Source organism: Beta vulgaris, chromosome 8, assembly GCF_026745355.1.
Source record: "Beta vulgaris subsp. vulgaris cultivar EL10 chromosome 8, EL10.2, whole genome shotgun sequence".
Classification (NCBI taxonomy): domain Eukaryota; kingdom Viridiplantae; phylum Streptophyta; class Magnoliopsida; order Caryophyllales; family Amaranthaceae; genus Beta; species Beta vulgaris.
Window position 1 is genome coordinate 33,123,675 of NC_079209.1, and position 18,315 is coordinate 33,141,989.

Genomic DNA, 18,315 nt, shown 5'->3' on the forward strand with positions numbered 1-18,315 from the left:
CGAGGGTAAGGTCAGTCGAGTACAAGTAAGGATTATCTAAAATGGAAAGAGTTCGCAAGGCATTAAATTAGCCGTGAGATCCGTCGACAAAGAGTAGATTATGCAAAGGAGGGGGAAAGATTGCAACGTTGGAGTATAATTAGGAAAATCTCCTATAATCAAGCTACCGTTACCATTGTAATAGATTAAGAATTTATTATTGTATTTGTTGGAAAAAAGCCAAAGGAAAAAAAGGCATACAAAAGAGAGAGAAGCATCATTAGATAGGACTACGGAACATTTTTTTGCACTAAGCGAAAAAGAAAGCATACTCTGTAACGATTGTCACTAGACTATAGCGACAATCAACCATAGTAGATTGGTGGATCTCCATCCACCCGCGGTTTTACCCATCTTCATTGTGGTTTTCCGCGTCACCATATTTGTGTGTTATCATCCCCTTTGATCCCCACTGCATTCATTCTTTGCATTCTTCGCATTGACGTATACAAAATCTGGTTAAAATCGTCCCGAACTTTAATTCTGTCGTAGTAGACAAATTTTAGCATAAACATGCATCACATCAGCTTATGTTGACCATATACTCATTATATCCTTATCCGATTAATCCTTTTATATTACACCATGATTCACATAACAGCAAACACAACAACGCGACTTCAAGCAATCACAACATATACATATTTCATATAAATCTAATTAGTTATTCTTTCTACATATCATGATCCCTTATAAGGAATGTGAGTTTACCGACTTTGATGTAAGCAATATCCTTTATTTCCTTTAATTGATTTCTTATCAGAAATTCATACTTATGTTTTCAAATACTATGTCAGTCATTCTCTTATACTTCTACAAACAAATCCTTATTAGGAATTGAATAATATGATAGCATTCTAATACATGATTCCTTATTGAAAATCCAATACCCAAACATGATTCCTTATCACGAATCCAATAAGAAGATATGATTCCTTATCGGGAATCTAACATTAGTATAACTTTCTATGATATGCTTCCTTATCAGGAAACCAATATCGACATTCACATTCAAATATTGAATAAACATTCATAACTTACCTGATATGATTCCTTATCGAGAATCCAATATCGAAACAACTTGACACAATACGATTCCTTATCGAGAATCCAATATCGATATAACTTTCACAATTCGAGATAATTTTCTTTTAATTAGGGGGAAAGAGAACGCAGCGGAGGAGACAAAGCTTACACTCCGACAGTGGAGGTCGTCACACAACCATTCTCTTTACTTTTGGCCAATAAATGTGACTAGTCTGGAGTACATTTTTCCGCTGATCCATCCACAGGTTTCACATTACCTGATATATCACCCGATTATCGCCCGCAAGAGCAACGGGTAGGTTTCCCTGTTGGGACCCCCCCCCCAAGGTTCACAGTCCATGGGGGTATTGTTCATGTCACCTCGTTCGTCGACTCAGATGAGGCTACTTTCCCCTTTTCCTCTTTGGATCACTTCTCATTAAATTCATATTTCAAGCATATCATTCTTAAATCACATCCAATAATTTAGTAATTCTTAACAACGATCTTTGAATAATTAACCAAACCAAGAGATTTCCCCCCTAGATAACCATAATCATTTAACATATAACTCTTATAAATACGTATTTAAAATCGATACATGTATGCTTTTCAATTCCAATTTCAATCATAAAGCTTGTGAGCCACAAATGGTAGTAAATAATCATGTTGATAAAATATCCACAACAATATCACTAAGTCTCTCAGTTAGAATTAACTAACGAGAGTTACTAAGCCAATTCTACACGCACATTACCCACTTTTGCATATACATAGTTCATACTAATTCTCCTTTTCATATTCATCAAATCTGTATTCATCTCGTCAATAATATCAGTTATCAAGTCCCAACAATACTCACATGTTTAAGTCTCTCTCTTAGAACTAACTAAGGAGAGTTAACTTACACAACACACTCTAGATCATTAATCAAAGGTTGATTGATGAAAACAATCCGCTTTGATTCATATTATACCATTATTGGAATTCCAAGTAATAAATTTAACAACAAACTCAACTACGGCCCATGCATATAATCACATAGAACAAGTTTATCTCATTAATAATTAGAATACCATTTCATTATCTATGTGGGACTTATCCCAAGTAATTCACAACTTATATTGATTTACATAATTAAACACAAGCACTAATTTACTTTAGTGAATCACTAGTCAAATAAGCCGACTTTATTATATTATCCCATTTATAGTTATCAAACTAAAATACTTTATAACCACATCTTCACTAATCTAATCCATAGTTAAGTAAACTAACTCCCATACTCTTCTTCTTACTATTAGTAATTAATTTAATCCTCTCTTCGACTTCACATGAGATTATTAACTAGGTTGACCCATTTAGCAGTCTACTCAAACTATTTTTCCACATAGCATCATCGATAATTCTAGTCATAATATATAATCTTCACCTCATTGTAAACTTTTATATAACTAATCATCTTTATAGAATTATACTCAACCAATTTTAGAAAATCATTCTAGTTGTAACGAGAGCTTTAACATAACTCATAAGCTTACTAACTTAATTCACATATCACATGGACCTTGACAATAACCAATCCCCATCTGCACGTCTTGTTGTAAATAATCACATATAGCTACAGTAAGACTTTATATTATATTTCTACACAACAAGTCTAACTTCGTTCTAGTCTGATTAACGTCCAAACATGTAATTGAGACATCTTTAAAGTAATTAGTAACTTATATCCAAGTGTGTACTTGAAACTCATATTTTAACAAATATTTACCACTAGTCATACTTTATGATATACTCTTGTTTAGAAGATCTCTATTATGTTAACGGAAATATATCCCAAAAAGGAGTTTAATTTATGAGTGGTTAACTACCTACTGTCCATTCCATTTTGACACATCAAAATTACAATAAGGTATTTCTAATTAAATTCATTACACTTTAGAATTGTTGGTAAGATCACTAATCCACCTTATTAATCGAATTCTATTAATAGGCCAACATGATTACAAAGAGAACTCCAAGTACGATAAAACTTTGAGTAAACCTTCTACCTTATACATCTTAACAATTTTTATGTCAACTCAATAAAACAAACTCACTAACAAAGTTCGTAGCAATTAACTAATTTGTCAAATTTTCATTAATAGTTAGTCTTACTAAGCTAACAATTCTATTAACTAATTAAGAGATCAATATAGGATTCTTTCCAAAACCAGCAAACAACAGCCATAATTATCACTTAGCTAAATCTATTTCAATGATCTGATTTTCAAATCAACAATTAACGATAATTATCACAACACACATCCATCCAGCTAACCAACGCAATACTACACTTATTTAATCAACCCACACAATCATTCAATTTGAAAGTTCAATTAACAAGAGAGGATAAATTCAACACTCACTAGCAACAGCACATCATCAACAACAACAAGAGTGCATCACCACCACCACCAACGACAACAATAGAAATCTCAACAACCAACGACCACAATACCAATCAAATCATGTATTATAAACTATCTCCTTGCAAAATTGTCAGACAACTTCTAATTCCTAATTAATCAACAACAATAACAACACAACAACAACAACTCCATAGCAACCTCCACAACTACAATGACATAACATCAACAACACAACTGCCACAACAATAACAAACAATAATAACAACGAAATAGCAACAGCAACAACAAACAATAGCAACAACAACAACATAAAAGGGTTAGTACATATGGTACTCTTCGAATCACCAGCAAACGTCGGTGGTGACGGCGACAAAGGCAGGGCGACAACAGCAGCGACGAACGAGTATATGGGAGAGGAAAACGTACCGGCGACAGCACTTCCAACCATAATCGACAACAGTATGATGTTCGTCGTCCACCGGCGAACACCGACAATCGTAGTAGCACCAGCCGCGAGTAAACGGGGAGTGAGGAGGAGAGACGCGAGGAAAGAGGAGGGCAGCGTCGTCGCACACAGTAGCAGCAACAGTGGGGAGGGGGAAGCTTTCGGCGAGCTCAAGTAAAAACGCCGGCCAGGCTTCCGGTGGTTGAAGGCGAAGGTTTGGGTCGGGTCGGGTCCACCTAGACCCAGATCCATTTATTTTAAACAGACCCCGACCGCCCCAAATCCGTTGGGTCTAGATTTTTCAAACCCAGGCCCAAATCCGCTGGGTCTAGCGGGTCCATGTGTAATCCCCCACAATTTTAAAGGGTTTTCATAAATATATTAAAGTATTTATGTAGTTATATTTAAATCCAAATGAGTTTGGAAAATGATTTGACTTTCAAAAAGGGTTGACTATTTTTAAAAGTCAACTAAAAATATTTTCATAGCTTAATAAAATTGAAAATGTTTTAATCATGTCTTAATAAAAGCTTTAAGTATTAAAAGTATTTATTTAAAAAGAAGTTTAATGGAATCGAAACTCCTAAAAGGATAAAAAGGAAAAGAGTCCTGTTGATGATTAAAGTCCTAAGTTGATCATCTTATTAGTCATCAAATCTTTTTAAATCTTATCTCTTTTCCTAAACCTAAAAGGATTAGCCTTTATGTAAATATCCTAAAACCCAATTATTTTATCCCACACAATTATTTTATATACATCACGCCATTCATATTTTTCTTCCTCCTCTCACCCGACTTTTCTCTCTCCTCTTCCTTTGTGCCGTGAGTTCCATATTTTTCCTCTCAAAGCTTGTTTCTTCGCTAAGTAACGTTTCTTATTGAACAAGAAACGTCACAAATATTTTCTTGGGCCAAGAACTTGCTGCCACCGGTCCTTCTTGCTGTCACTGCTGCCGGCGCCTCTCTTTTCCTCCTTGTTGTGGTTGTTTTCTTTTCTTCTTCTCTAAGATTCCATTAAAGTATTGGTTTTTACATTATTTTATTGTTATTAGCATGTTTATGATTTAAATTATGATTTTATATGAACAATATATTTTCGGTTTTCATAGGTGTAAAAAAATAATAATTTCAGATTTATTATTTTCAGTTTTTATTATGAAAGATATAGTTTTTAGGTTTTTAAATCACTAGAAACTATATATTTAAAGTATAAATATGAGTTTTGATTAGAATATGATTTTTATATGCATTAAATATGTTTTCAGAAGGTTTATAAATTTTTATAAGTGCTGGAATTTCAGAAAGTTTGTATAAAGTTTTTAATAATTTTTAATCACAGAATAGTTGTACTATACTAGGGATTAAAAATAACAAAAGTTTAATACATAAAAACGATTTTAAAGACGTTTAAAAGGGTTTGGGACGTTTTTAAAGTTGCTGTAAATTTTTAGTTCAAGGTATTTACTTTGTTATTTTATTTTCTAGGCGGAGAATTCATAGTAGGGGACTTTTAGAGAGTAAAAGTGGCCTACCGTTTCGTTTACACAAGGTACGTACATAGTCTATGTGTTATATGGTTAGAAACATGTTTTAGGGATGTTTTATTTATTAGTATCATGTATAGGACCTTGTTGTTCATATATATGATTTACTGAAATTACTTTACATGTTACTTGCCTGTGTGCTACATGTAAACTAAGAATATTATGAGTATGACTTTTGTATGGAATTTGATGCAAGCAGATAAGTTCATTTTTGGTATTAATTTTAGTGAATTAATGTAAGTAAGTTGGAATCATGTGTTACATAGATTCTTTGAGATTATTTATTTATCTTATAAGAACCGTGGATCTTATTTGGTAAGTATGAGTTATACCTATGTAAAGGTATGGATTTCTGTTGGCTAGGTTCAACAAAGGATAAAAAGAAATAAAAGGAGTCTTGATTGATGAGTTGTGAACACTTGTTAATCCAAAGATAAAAAGAATTCTGTTATGATTGTGTGATTATTTATTATGTGTTATTTGCTTGGTTGTGTCAACACAAGTAATAAAATATATTTAACGTAAAGTGAAACGAGAATAAGTTATAGACTTTAGACTAGTGCACGTCTAGAGTTGGACACTAAGGGTTGGAGTACATGGTGGTAGCCCATGGCTTTTCTAGGAATGGATTGATCACCATCCTCTTTATTCAAAGGTTCCTCGATATCGCAGGTCACTCTGAAATGTGGAGTCGCGCCCCATTTCATTTTTATTGGCAGGACAACTCGTCCAATAACTATTCCATTAAAGTAATAAAAAGTTGGGTTAAGTTTAGTTCAGTAAAAGTTGTCTGTAGAGTATTATTTACTTATGTTATTATTTATTCCTGCAAGTTATGTTTGTAGTATCATGTTTAGGATTATTTATGTCTGATATGTAGTACTCACCTTGCTGATTACGTGCTTGTCTGTTTTGTGATCATGGCTTTGCCTATTGATCCTGTGGTGATCCTTCGGGGGAGCAGAGTCAAGAAAGCATTGACATTACAGGTTCGAAGATGCATACCATTGGGGAATCTGGAATGGAGAGGCTTTTGTGACATTAGTATTATTTAAGTTGTTTCTAGGCGTTTATCTTCTCAGACATTAGTTTTAAGTTGGTGTGTTTCAGTTCAAACATTGTGTGGTTCTTATTTCATAAGTTTAATAAAGTTGATTTTATTTTAGTAAGTTTTCCGCTGCAAAATTCTGAGTAAGCCGAAACGTTATCACACGGGCGATAATGCCTGGGTAATTCTCTAGATTTGTTATAAAAGTATTTTCTAGAAAGAGAGAATTATCGGGGTGTTACACCATGGGTCCTAACTGGGTCCTAAATGGGTCCTTCTTAGTTTTATGTTTTTGTCACATTTTTTAATATATGTAATTAAAATTTTCCGCCCTAATATATATAGGTTCCTATTTCCATGGTTGAAGCATTTTCTAAACAAAATTTAAAGAATTAACTAATAAAATATTAAAATGTTACAACTTACAAAGTTACAAGTCTTAGATGGAGTTACAACACTAACGAGTTCACAACTCATAAAACCTTAGAGTTTAGGTTAAAAAATTTCTAATATGTAAATGGGTCCGCGGGGCAGGTCTGGGTCTAGCATATGTGGACCCGGACCCGACCCATGCACTTTGGGACCCAGACCCAAATCGGACCCATTGGGTCTAAAATTTCTGGACGCAGACCCTTATAAATGGGTTGGGTCCTAGCGGGTCTGGGCATTGCCATCTCTAGTTTGAAGGAGTCAGGGAGATAGAAATGGGTTGTAGCTTTGGGGTTTGTTTTCATGGGAGAGAGAGAAGTAATTGGGGTAGGTTTTTGTTTATTACTAAACCGACAAAGGCTGACAAAGGAATGGGAACCGATCCGAATTGATTAAACGCAACAATTCAGTTTTCTTATTTTGGGTAAATAGTACTCAATAAATCTTTAGATAACTAAAAACCTGAAATGCATAATGATAATAACTTCATAAGATTTAATTGCATAAATATACTACAACACCACAAATAAAAATCATATTCCAAATCCAAATAAAATATAAAAATTAGACGCATAATTAACTTAATGAATATAATTATTATTTTAATAATTTTTTTTGTAAAACAATCTTGTTACGAGCTAGCTAGGCGCGTAAAATTTAAAGTTGGCACGAAAGGCCAATAAAAACCTAAAGCTCCAAGATACCACTTTGTAACACCCCGACAATTCTCTATTGTCGAAAATACCTTTTTAATATAAAACTCAGAGAATTATTAAAGTATTATCGCTCGTGTTATAACGTATCGGCTTATTTAGAATTTTACAGCGGAAAACATAACAAATAAATTTTAGAAATGAAACTTAGTCAACAAAAAAGTCAACTCTAAAAGTCAAATCAACAAAAGTCAAAGTCAACCTCAAAAGTCAAATTCAACGACAATAGTCAAAGTTAAAGAAGAAAAGTATAAAGTCAGATTAAATATATAGTCAACACAAGTTCTCCAATCCCGAATCCATGATGCATCATCTTCAAACCTGTAATGGACGATGCACTATTGATCCCTAGAGACTGCTCACCAAATAGATCATCACAGGATCAATAAGGCGTAGTCATGATCAATACATACACACAAAGCATAAATAATAATATAATAACATTACAGACTACTTTTACTGAACCAAACTTCCCAAGTAGTAGATTAACTAATTTAGATGGAATAGTCAATGGAACGAGTTGTATAAACCAAAACTAGTCTTCAATCTAGAAGACGAAATACGGGCGCAACTCCGTATTTTCCTGACCTACGACATCGAGGAACTTCTAAAATAAAAATAGGACACGTGGATCAATTCGGTCCCAAGAAAAATCATACGTTACCACATGTACTCCAACTCATACTTGTCGAACACTTGAGATGTGGACAAGTCTAAAGCAATTGCTATTCATGCTTCACTTTACATGATAATAATTTATTCACTTTTTATGACTCACAAGTAGGACAAAAAATAAATCATCAAACAATCATAAACTTTCATCTTTATCTTAGGATTAGATAAGGTGATCATCAACTTAACAACCCAAGATTAATTCTAACTTTTAATCCATCACCTTCCTTTATTTGTTGAACCAAGTCAACAACCAACCAACCTTTCATATTTATAATAATCAACTTATCAAATAAGGCCCTCAATCCTCATTAAGTAATAATTAAATAATCCAAAGGGAACAACATGATTCAATCATGATCCAAACCAACATAAATATTAATCCCTCATGTGAAAAACAAAATAAAGTTTCCAAATCCCATATGCTTGCATCAATATTCCACACAAATATAATATAAATATCAGAACCAACATGCTTCACACAGCGGCATAAACCATGCGAATTCAACTTAATAGAAATCACATATGAACTAAAAATAGTTCTCTATACATGATACTATATAATTCTCATTCTTAGGACATGATACTATTCCAATCAACACATAGGGATGTACGTAACTTATGAAGACAAATTCAAAGGTCACTTTCACAGCCTTAAAAGTCGCCTAAAGAGAATTCTCCACCTAAAATGACCAATATAATCCACAATGAATACTTTATAAATTTTCAGCAATAATAAATTACTTTAAACCCTTCTTAAAAGTGTTTAAAAACCTTTACCATCATTAATACTTAATTCTTAAAACATCCTAGTATAGTACTACTACACTACCTGCTAAAAACCTTAAAAACTCATGTTTAAATCATAAAAACTCCATCATCAACATCCCTTTTTGATTTTCAGCAACATATTATATACTAAAACCCTTTTGAAACATACTTAAACATACTTAAAATCATAAGAATACTCAATTTTATAAACTATAATATATTACTATGATTTTCTAACTCATAAAATCTTAAAATCTATGATTTGATAATTAAAATTCTAATTCAAGCATAATAAGTAAATCTGAAATTTAATTACTTCATTACATAAACTATATAATCTTAGATTCATAAATAAATCATCAAACTATAACTTTTAAACATAGACATATTAAAAACCATCCTTAAAAATATAAACTTTGCATTAAAATAAAACTTGAGGAGAAAGAAATAACCAGAAAGAAGAGGACAGAGACACGACAAGGAGGGAGGCAGCGTTGCTGCTGCCGGATGGTGGCGGTTGGTCGGTGGTGGCTGCACCAGTCGGTTCGAAGAAGGAAGACCAAAGGAAGCAGAGCGAGGAAGAAAAGAAAAGAGAGAGAAAGGAGAGGGGGCAAAAATTTGGGGGGAAAAGGAGGAGAGAGAAAGTGTGCAGGAATTTGGAATTTATGAGATTTATATAGGTTCCCCTTTCTGGGCTTAGAAAAAGGTGATTGGGCTAAAACTAATATTTAATGATTGATAATTTGAGTGATTGGGTTCCTCAGACCCAATTTAAAATCCTTTTCACAACCCAAAAAGTGTTTTAACCTTTTCAAATATATTTCAAAGTATGACTAACTAAAATATTTAATTTCTTTAAATCATTAAAATAATTCCTTTGACTTCAAATAGTCAACCTTTCAAGAAATAAATTATTTAAGTACTAAAATATACATATTAAATATAAATATACATTAGAATATATTTGTAAAATTCATAAATCTACGGGGGATTACACTATTAATTTCTTCATGAGTAATAGGTTGGACAACAGGGCCGTCTTAAACATTTTGGAGGCCCTGTTCTAATTTTAAAATTTTCATAATAAAAAAATATGTATTAAAAAATTATCAAAATACGATTATATTCTTACAAATTGAATCCATGAAAAGTTAAACTACTTTTATTAAAATGGTAAATAAAATCTCAATACAACTTAAAGCTATTATTAACCTCCTACGTACATAAAACGAGCTATTCTTCTAACGCTTTTTGAAGCAAATTCATCAACCAAATCTTCATATTGTATGGTCTCCAAAAGATCATTCTCAATTGCTATTAAAGCTAATCCATTAAGCCTTTCTTGTACCATGGTGGACCGCAAGTAAGACTTCAACAACTTCAATTTTGAAAAGCTTCTTTCTGTGGAAGCAACTGTCACAGGAATAGTCAATAAAATTCTATACGCAACACTTACATTAGGAAAACAATCTATGCCCTTCAAAAAATTTAATATATCAATAGGTCCCATTTTTTCGTTGGGCAATATTCCTCTTAGAAAATCTAACTCCACATATAATTCTTTCCCATTGATATCAGATTGATCATTATGTTTTAATGCCTCTTCAAAATTATTACAACAAGACAACAAAGTTAGATGATCCAATAATTGTAACTTGCGCAAGTCAAACAAGAATCCAAAAATACTTTCATACTCTTGATATTGCTCAAATCTCTTTTCAAGGGAAACAACGGCTTGATCAACAAGGTAAAGAAAATAAGTAACTCTAAAAGACTCCTCCCTAGATAGCTCAACTAATGGGGTATCTGAATTCTCATCAAAATTTCTCTTTCTCCTAATTATACGTCTTTGAGGAAATATTGGCTCAATATTCATTTCAATAGCAATTTCCTTAGCATTATCCAATGCATTATAAAAGCCAGTTTCTCTATATCCTTGAAAAAATGATATTAGCCCCTTTATTTTTTCCATAGCAACATCAATAAGCATATCTTTTGATTGTAAGAGCTTGCTAACTATATTAATTGCAGATAATATCTCAAACCAAATGATTATTGCCATTAAGAACTCAAAATCACCAAGCTCATTTGTCGCTAAGGATTTTGCTTCACTTTTTATTTTAGAATCAAGATCATTTTCTGATACTTCAAGTAAAGCTTCTCTAAAATATGACATTTGAGATCTTATAGCTTTAACACTATCTACACGACTCTCCCAACGAGTGGATGATAATGACTTTGGAGTCAATCCTTTTACATTATCTTTCAAAATTTGCCACCTTTTAGTAGAATTTGCAAAAATTGTATAAATTCGTTGAATAACTCCAAAAAAATCTTTAGCTTTACCACATGAGTTAGCCATATCACACAATGCTAAATTAAGACTATGACAACCACGCACAAGGAGTATAAAATGCTCTCGGATTAATGTCTAAAAACTTCTTTTGAACACCTTGATGTTTTCCTTTCATATTTGATCCATTATCATATCCTTGTCCTCGTGCATCAAATATGTTAAGATCAAGATTTTTCAATTCGTTTTGTAAAACATTAAAAAGTCCTTGGCCAGTTGTATCATTCACATTTAAAAATCCTAAAAAAGATTCCTCAATGCTAACAGAATTTGAAGAAACATCAACATATCTTATTATCAAAGACATTTGCTCTTGGTGGCTAACATCGGGTGTACAATCAAGTATCACGGAGAAATATTTTGCTTGTTTGATTTTTTTAATGATTTCAGTTTTTATTGCACAAGCAAGCAAAAGTATTAACTCGTTTTGGATGTTATGGCCAAGATAATGCAAGTGAACATCATCATTTGTAACACGTCTTACATGTTCTTGAACAATAGGGTCAAACTCTGCTAACATTTCAATTAAACCCAAAAAGTTACCATTGCTATTTTGGTACAATTTCTCTTTAGAATCCCGAAAGGCCAAACTATGTTTAGCAAGAAATTTCACTATTGAAATGATTCTTTTCAAAACATTCTTCCAGTGCTCTTTCTCTTTTTCAATTAGATTTTGAGATGTTTTATCTATAGTTTCATTCTTATTAAGCCTCAAACGCAGCTCATACCTAGTAGCCATATTATTAACATGTTCCATGCCTGTCTCGTGCTCTCTAAGTCTTTCACCAATATGTGCCCAATCACTAAAACCCTCGTTCGTCAATTGACCTCTACCAATAATCCCTCTTTTGAAAACCTTACAAGAAAAACAAAATACTTTATCAAGCTCTTTTGAATAGACAAGCCAATCTCTATCGCACTTCTCCCCATTAGACAAAACTCTAGTGTATAAATTAGCAGTAAATCGTCTAGAAAATTTGTCTTTATGACCCTTCACAATAGAAAGATCTCTTTTAGCACCTTTCATTACTAATACATCAATCATTTTAGAATCAAGGGCATCCCAGTTTCTTGGATCAAATATATCAAACAAAGGTTCAAATGAGGTTTCTTGCTTTTCATTATCATTACTATTATCCTCCACATCCTCATCATAGTCATTGTTAGAAACAACATTTTGATTATCTAAATTATCATTTTCAATATGCACATCACCTCTATTATCCGAGTCCATATTTTGATTCTCCATATCAACATTCTCGTTAGTAACCTCATTTTCAAGAACTTCATCATTTACCTTCTCAATATTTTGATTATCAACATGAATATGAGGCTCTTTTATAATAAATTTATGAAGAGCTCCTCTTTGGGATTGAGTTAACTCCTCAAGCCTTTTTTTTTCTTACGTTTTTCATACCCAGATTCATACTTTCTAGTTTTAGGAGGCATAGAAAAAAAACAACTAAGGTGTAAATCACACAATCAATAATTTAACACGTAAGTAAAAGTAAAAAAAAAAGAGCGAAACAACCTGACAATTAAGCAATAATACTCCAATTTGTGATGAATATTCCCCAATTAATCAATAATTATCCAATGATTTCAACCTGAAAAAATCAAAGAAAAAAATCTCTTTAAAATATACACAATATCATTAATCCTTAAAATTATAAAACAATTGTGATCTCATTGCAACCACACAACACGAACTAATATGCAACACTTCTAATATTAAAAGCTTTTAAACACTTCTAATATTACCCCAAACTTACCCCAAACTTTTTGAGACTTCTAATATTACCCCAAACTTACCCCAAACTTTTTGAGACTTCTAATATTACCCCAAACTTACTAAAAACTAAATGAGGGAAGTCAGGGAACTAATATGCAACTCAAAATTCAGATAACATAGAACATTAAGTACCCATTTCAAGTTTCAACCTTTTTACACAATTCACACCAAATTGGATACCCAAATCTTAATTCACCCATCTAATTCCCCTGTTTCAGCAATCAAAAACAGAAAACTAAAAATACCCATTCATATTCCATCTTTCCTTCATCAATTAAGTTTCAAAAAGAAGAAATTACAACCCAAAAAATAAAATACAAAACTAAACCACTAAACAAAACAATGAAAACTCACTGTATGACGAACCCTCAAAAGCTTTTCAAAAGATTCATTAGTGGGAAGCTTAACTCTAACCTCAGAAAAACTTGCATATTACATCATCATCTTAGAAAACCCAACACACAGGCAACATAACAGGGCCTATATTTGCATAAAGCTACAACAGTACATAACTCTAATATTCTTCAAAAAAAAATTTGATAATTGGGCTTGTTGTTTTATTGAATCTAATATTACCCCAAACTTGACTATCAATAATGAAAGCATGACTACCAATTACTAGTGACTCACACTAATGTTTACAAGACTCTTCAAACTACCTTCTACAATCCTACGAAATCCAATTGCTAATTTGGGGTAACTTATAATTAATTTTAAAATTGATATTAATTTTGTCCAAATACATCACACAGCCATTTCAAACCAATATATTAAACACAAAAAACTGATAATTGATAAAATTAAACACCATTGATGGATTGAATAATTACCTCCAAATAATGTATTAGTGAATGATAACTATGCTTTCCCTTCCGATCAAAACCTGCTGCAGCCTTTCAGAATCAACACCCACATCCCATAGGCCCGTCGACCGAACGCCAAAATTTTTCACCCACAACCTTCACAACTTATTTTGTCTCGCCAATTTTCAGATGAAAAAATAACAAAAGAAATTGAAGATATGAATTTTAATTTATGTTGTCTCAGAATTAATTGATAATTGATGAAAAAATATAAATGAATTCGAAATATATAAATAGTGAAAAACTTAGCCGTTAATGGAAGATTGAATGAATAAATCTGAATTGATATTTTCATATTTTAACAACGGTTGATAAGGAATGAGTGAGAGAAATTTGGGAAGTTGTTAAGAGAAATTGAGAAAGGAAGGATTTAGAAGATTTTCAAAAGATAACAAATTTCTGAAAATTGGGAGAGAATTTAGGGGAAGTTAGAAAAAGAACGTGATTTGGGTTTGCAGTTTGCACGCAAGATTGAAGGAGAAGACAGAGAATTAAACCAAAATTTTTTTTCTTTTAAAAAAATGTTGGGCTGCGATATTTTGGATTGGGCCCTCAAAATTTTGGGGCCCTGTGCTGATGGTCTGTTTGCACAGGCCATTGGCCGGCCCTGTTGGACAAGGTAAGCTCTAGATGAATCTAAGAGACACTTACCAGCCCTAACTATGTCAAAATCAATAGTGGAAAAACACATGAAGGGCTGCGCTAAAAAAGGCCCTTAGGGCTGCTTATTTTGATAGTAGCCCTTTTAGTGAAGGGCTGCGTTTTTAAACCGCAGCCCTTCTTTGTACAAAAGGTTGCGGTTTTGCCACAAAAACGCAGCCCTTTCAACCCATAAATTTTTTTTTTTTACATTTTTTTAAATTTACTCCTAAATATACCAAGAACAGCTGAAATTTACAAACGAAATTACTTGTGACCCCAACATTATAGATGAAAGGATCAAATGAATACTTCAACAAAACGAAATTATAAATTAACAAGAACATCAAATTAGTTCCACAAAAAATGAAAAAAATAAACGAAAAATAAACAAAAATGAAGAAAAAACCCTAAAATTATAGATCTGAAGTTGCTGCCAACGAACGAACGAAAATAGAAAAAAAAAAGGAACGAAAATAGAACAACAATGAAAAAAATGAACAAAAATGAACAAAAAATGAGAAAAATAAACGAAAATAAAAAAAAATGAAAAGAAACCCTAAAATTATAGATCTGAAGTTCCTGCCAACGAACGAACGAAAATAGAGAAAAAAATGAACGAAAATAGAACAAAAATGAAAAAAAATTGAACGAAAATGAACAAAAAATGAGAAAAATAAACGAAAATAAACAAAAATGAAAAAAAAAACCCTAAAATTATAGATCTGAAATTGCTATCAACGAACGGACGACGGAATTCGACCAACGAACAAAAGACAAGGCGGAGTTCGACCAAAAGACAAACGCTTAAAAGGGCAGCGATTTTCTTTAAAAACGCAGACCTTCATAAAAGAAGGGTTGCGTTATAAAGAAAACGCAGCCCTTCCAGCGCAGTCCTTCCTTTTTTTTCCCCTAGTGATGTAATACCCCGATAATTCTCTCTTTTCAGAAATACCTTTATAATATAAAACTTAGAGAATTACCAAAGCATTATCGCCCGTGTGATAATGTATCGGCTTATTCAAAATTTTACAGCGGAAAGCAATTAACTAAACTTTTACTTCATTATAACTCAATAAGTAAATAAACAAGTGGTTGAAACTTAAACAATCTAGTTTAACCAACTCAAACAAACTTAATAAATATGCTCTTAACAATGCAGAAAATAAACTATACTAGTTACACATTCTCTCCATTCCAGATTCCCAATGATATGCACATCTGCGAACCTGTAATGTCAATGCTATACTGAATCTGCTCACCATAAAGGATCATCACAGGATCAATAAGGCAAAGCCATGATCACACACACACAAACAAAATACGTAATCAGCAAAGCTGAGTACTACATACTAAAACATAAACATTCCTAACATGATACTAATAAATAATATGCAGGGATAAATAATAATATAATCATATAACATTTTGCAGAACTTTTACTGAACTAAACTCTAAACATCTTTTTATTACTTTAATGGAATAGTTATGGGACTTGAGTTTTCTTATCTACTAATGCCTTCACCTACGAAGACGAAATACGGGAGCTACCACATATTCCAGAAATGACCTGCGATATCGAGGAACCTTTGCTAACTTGAAAAAGGAATGGTGATCAGTCCATCTCCTGTAAAAAGCCATGGCTCGCTCACCATGTAACCCAACTCTTAATGTCCAACTCTAGACGTGCACCAGTCTAAAGTCTATAACTATTCTCGTTACACTTTACGTTATTTACGTGTTATCACTTGTGATGACACACATACAATCAATCACATAGATACAAATCAACCAAGCACAATTGAAACTCTTTTATCTTAGGATTTCATAAGTGATCACAACTTACAATCCAAGACTTACTTCCTTTTAATCTCAACTTTCTTATTTGTTGAACCTAGCCAACAATCAAACTTACCTTTACAAAGACATAATTTATCAACTTCTCAAATAAGGCCCACAGTCCTCATAAGATAATAAAAATAATACTTGTCAGGGAATACATGAATAACATGATTCAATCTTATAACGTATATTAATTCCTCATGCGAATTAATAAATAAACTCTCTTTTCATACTTGTATCAAATATTCCATACAAACATACAATCTAGTACTCATAATAAATCTCAAATCACATGCTTGCACACAGGCATAAAACATGTAATAATCAAATACTAGAAATCATATATATATGAACATAATAAGTTCCTATACATGATACTAAAATTTCTTTCTCCTTAAATCATAATACTAATCACAAAGCAAACATGTATGTACTTACCTCGTGTAAACTAGCATGTAGGCCACTTTTAGCTCTCTAAAAGTTCCCTACGAAATATTCTCCGCCTAGAAAACAACATAACCGAAATTAATAATCTTAAATAAAAATTACAACAGCTTCAAATTATTTAAAATCCCCTCTAAATACGTTTAAAAGTTGATTTCAACATCAAAACTTCAATTATTTTTAATTTCTAGCATAGTACTACCATACTAGTAATTAAAAACTCTTAAAACTCCATAAATAAAACTCTTTCTGAAATTCCAGCAACTTTTAAAATCATAAAACCTCTTAAAAATATACTTCCTCCGTTTCTAAATAGGTGCAACACTTTTTGTTTTCACGTTTGCCAATGCATTATTTTAACCATTAATATCTTCAATTATCAATAAGTAAAAATTATAAAAAGTTGATATTAAAAAAATTCACATTCAGACGAATCTAACAATACCCCACATGACTATGCTTTTCCTAAAATGTAAATCACCAAAACTAATTAAAGTTTAAACTGTGAACAGTAAACACTAAGCAAATGTTGCACTTATTTAGAAACGGAGGAAGTATGTAAATACGATTAAAATCATAATTTAAGACAATCTCATAGTGTACAACATAACACTATGATTTTCTAATAATTAACAACCTAAAAACCCATGCTTTGATGATTAAAACTTCAATTTTAAAATACTAACAAATCTGAAATTTTATTCTTTCAATATATAATATATATGAAATTAATATATAAGAAAACGATGAAAAAAATCAAAAGGAAAAAGAAAGAAAAAGAGTGAAATACCGAAATCGCGAGTGAAATATGGCAGCAATATTGCGAAACTTGCAGAGGCCATAATTAATAGAATAATTAAGAATCGTAATTGAATGATTCTTGAGCCTAAATTCAATAACTTTTCGAGATCTACAATTTTCAAGAAGGAAGTTTTGGCTAAAACAAACGAAACTATGAGAAATTTGGCCAATCAGATTCGGGTGAGGGAAAAAGGAGTGAAGGAAGGGAAAGAAAACCATGAGGAGAGAGAGGATAGAAAGTGGCGTGAGATTTGGTGAGAGGAGAGAGAAAAATAAATCTTGTGTGGGGAAAAATAATTGGGTATTAGGATATTTATAAAAAGACTCCCTTTTTGAGCTTAGGAAAGAGAGATAAGGTTTTAATGAAATTTGATGATGAATAAGATAAATAGCTTGGGACTTTAATCATCAACATGACTCTTTTTCCTTTTATCCTTTTAGGATTTTTAGGTTCCTCAATTCCATTAGACTTCTTTTTCA

At 32.1% G+C, this 18,315-nt stretch overlaps 1 pseudogene; it reads right to left on the reverse strand.

The window, feature by feature from the left end:
* Nucleotides 1-10,308: 10,308 nt before the first annotated feature.
* On the reverse strand, nucleotides 10,309-12,688 carry LOC104901244 (uncharacterized; annotated as a pseudogene).
* Between the last annotated feature and the right edge of the window lie 5,627 nt (nucleotides 12,689-18,315).